Here is a 3,880-nt window from a genome sequence, read left to right as displayed (position 1 = left end):
ATATATATATATATAAAATTTATTAATGAGGGTAGAAATTGATATTAATCAATTAAAACCAGTGGTCTAGCATATTAAAAAAATCCGAAGATTAAAATTATATTACATACAAAAATAAGAGGAACGACCAGCAAAAGTGGACTCCTATATGCTAGAGATAGATGCCGAATCAATGATTTGACATCTATTTCTAGTATATAGGAGTCCACTATATATATATATATGTATATATAGGTTCAGTCCCACTGCATGGCTCCTTGGGCAAGTGTCTTCAACTTTAGTCTCAGCCCAATCAGAGCCTTGTGAGTGGTTGCAAGATAGATATATAGATAAGATAGATGGATAGATAGATAGATAGATAGAGATATGAATTGATTCAGGTAGACCACATTATCATTTTAAACACTCCTCAAGCTGATTAACCATTTTGTTACCATATTTCTCTCGATATTCACTGGTTTTGTTTCAATTGATCTTAAAAATAATGATGCATTTAGTATATCTTTGACCTTATTAAGCTAAAGCCTGGAACATAAACGAAATGTCGATTCAAAGTTTTGATTTAGATCATATTAAAACAGGAAGGGAACATCATTGAATCAAAGCCATTCCAAAGCAGGTACCAAAAGGTTTAACCAACACCTTGAAAAACAAATTATGAATAATTAGGTAAACTAGTCAAATATTCTCAAAGCTATTCCTCACCTGAATGAAGAGTACTAACAAATTGACACAATAAAATTACCGTTCTATCATTATTTACTGTTTCTTATAGCAATGAACTGAAACTATTCTCAAGATTTCCCCAATTCGATATTTCACACATTCATCCTCTCATTTATGAATTCTCTCTTCAGTAATCTAGATTTTCAGATAATGATGGAATTTAGCATTACTGCTATATCATGCTGGTTCCAACATGATATAATTGTGTAGCAAGACCATTTCCTATTATGCTATATTGAATACATTAAACTGAGAGAGGCTCAGCACGTTAATCTGTAATGATTGGTTGTCTTACTTATCATGTGAGTCCTGCGCTTTGATTGGTTGAATATTGCATGGGATTTGGATTGAAGATCCAGTCACGTTGCATGTAACTTATTCTTAGACAACTTTATTTGACAGAGGAATAAAGTCTTGCTGTTATTTTTAAAGTTTGTTTTTTGTATTATTTCCATGAATGAACATGCAACATATATTGTATAATGGTATACAAAATTTTGTAGAAAACCAAGGGAGACTTTTGACCACCTCCATTGAAAAAGTACTATAATAGTTGATTTCAGCATGATATAAAAAGGAGGGTGACTCTTCTTTTGGCATTTCCATGGGGCGCTTTCTCAGAGTCCAGGTAGTCAACTCATAGAGTTGTTTATCCTTAATACAATCAGAAATTGTAGCTCAATAGCCCTGGACTGTACAGAGATGCTGGCTTCGTAATCTCATACAATATGAAAAGCCAGTCATTTAAATATCTCGAGAGGTTTTACTGGGAATAATAAGGGAGTTTGGATTAAATTGAAACATTAGCACTTAATAATACCCATCTTACTAGATGCAGCATTGGGTTTTAACTCAAACAGCCACAATCATTTCTATTCTTGATAGTTGGACTTCTGCCATAGTTTGTGGAGATGTGTGGCTTAGTGGTTAGGGTGTCAGCATCATGATCATAAGATTGTGGTTTCGATTCCTGGACCAGGCAATGCATTGTTCTTGAGCAAAGCACTTCATTTCATGTTGCTCCAGTCCACTCAGCTGGCAAACATGAGTAATCCTACGGCTGACCAGTGTCCTGTCCAGGTTGGGAATATAGACATCATGGAAACTGGCCCTTATGAGTTGGTATGGCATGAGAAGGTAACTTTACCATGGATTTTTTGACCTTCTTTTTGGTCTGATGGGTTCAAAGCTCTCCTTGGTATTTCTGAGTAACAGTAGTGCTATCTATTGGCAAGATGGTGTATGCAATAACTTTATTGTTTCTCTCGACATCTGCTCACCCATCAACAGGTCTAGATAACAATCATTTTCCAACTGAAGCGAAGACATTATCACAAGTTATTGGGTAGTGATTAAGGCTAAGGTGAGAATTAGGGTTAGAGTTAGGGCTGGGGTCAGCTTGACTATGGGAAATCAATGGTGCTCAGTCCTAAACGTGTAAATCATTGTTGCATTTGAATATTTTAAATCTATATGTCTGTCAAGCTGAATTTAAAAGTAAGCCTATTGCAGGAAAATTGTTGAAATGGGCATTAGATTGGTGAAAAGGCAGAAAAAGATTAAAAGAAGGAAGACAGAAAGAGATAGAGAGACAGAGGTACATAGATAGATAGATAGATAGATAGAGAAATAGATAGACAGATAGATAGATAAATAGATAGATAGATAGATAGATAGATAGATAGATAGACAGCTAGCTAGATAGATAGATAGATAGATATATAGATAGTTAGATAATAGAATGATAATTAGATAAAAAGATAGATAGATAGAAGCACAGAGAGATAGGTAGATAGACAGGCAGACCGACAGACCGACTGACACAGTTACATAGATAGATGGATAAGTAGTTCAAGTGATGGATTCATGGATGGATGTATGGTTTGCTGGCTGGCTGGAAAGAAAGTTAGATGGATAGAGAGAGAGAGAGAGAGAGAGAAATAAATGGAAGAATAGATAGATGGATGGATAAATAAAAAGATAGAAAGATAAATAGAAAGATAGATAGCTTGATAGATAGATAGATGGAGAGAGAGAGAGAGAGAGAGAAAGATGGATTGATGAATGGATGGATAAATAGAAAGATAGTTAGATAGATGGGTAAATAGACAGATAGATGGATGGAAAGAGAGAGAGAAATAGAGAGAGGGATAGACTGATAAATAGAAAAAAGAGAGAGGGAGAGTAAAAGAGAGAAGGGAGAGAGAGAGAGAGAGACAAACATAAAAATAGACAGAGGAATATTTTAGAAACCTCTACTGGAAGTTAAATTGGTAAACCAAGAGAATTCCTTGCTGCTTACTAATTATATATGAACAAAGCAAAAATTGTTATTCTTGAGATTTTAGCTTTGTGGAAATTTATTGGTATCAAGTGCAAATAAAGTGTCAAGTTCAGACAGCAGTCTGCAATAAAAGAAATCGCCAGGAAGCAACAGGCTTGGCATCGGAGGTTTGGTGGTGCTATTAAGAATCCTCATGCTAAGCCAGTAAAAATACAAACACACAGAGACTCTATTATTATCTGATATATATAAGTCTTAAGTTCTAATCAGTTATGCAGAATCTTGCTATGATCTTTGGGTTTTGTGCTTTACTTGTTTTGGTCATAGGACTGTGACTATACTGAGGAATTGCCTTAATCCTTTTGATGCAAAAATGCCAGAGTCCGCCCTTAGTTCTATGATATAAATTTCCTGTTTTGAATTGAGGGAAATTAAAACTACTGTTGATATTTCATCAACTTTATTGAGAAGATCAGGCAAAGATGGCTGCAACTATCTGGTTACTGCGAGTGCCAATCTGGACTAGAAGCATCCAAAGTAGTCTTGTGGAACCCACTTCGTTGCGGTGTAAGAGGAAAACCTCTTCACACTTACATTGATATTTGATAATGGCTGCTACACAAGAATGCTACGAACGGTTCTAAATGTGGAATGGCAGCTACATATAACAAATGAGTACCTTTATGGAGACCTGCTGAAAGTTAGCAAGAAGATCATGTAAACATGGCTGTGACTATCTGGTTACTGCGTGTGCCACTCCAGACTGGAAGCAAGCAAATTAACACCAAATATACAGTGCGCGTGTTTTTATTGGCTAAACTGGCAACATGACCATCCCCAAATACAACAATATATATATATATATATATA

Source organism: Octopus bimaculoides, chromosome 27 (genome assembly GCF_001194135.2).
Source record: "Octopus bimaculoides isolate UCB-OBI-ISO-001 chromosome 27, ASM119413v2, whole genome shotgun sequence".
NCBI classification, from domain to species: Eukaryota; Metazoa; Mollusca; class Cephalopoda; order Octopoda; family Octopodidae; genus Octopus; species Octopus bimaculoides.
The sequence above is the reverse complement of the archived record's forward strand: the minus strand, read 5'-3'. Positions refer to the sequence as shown.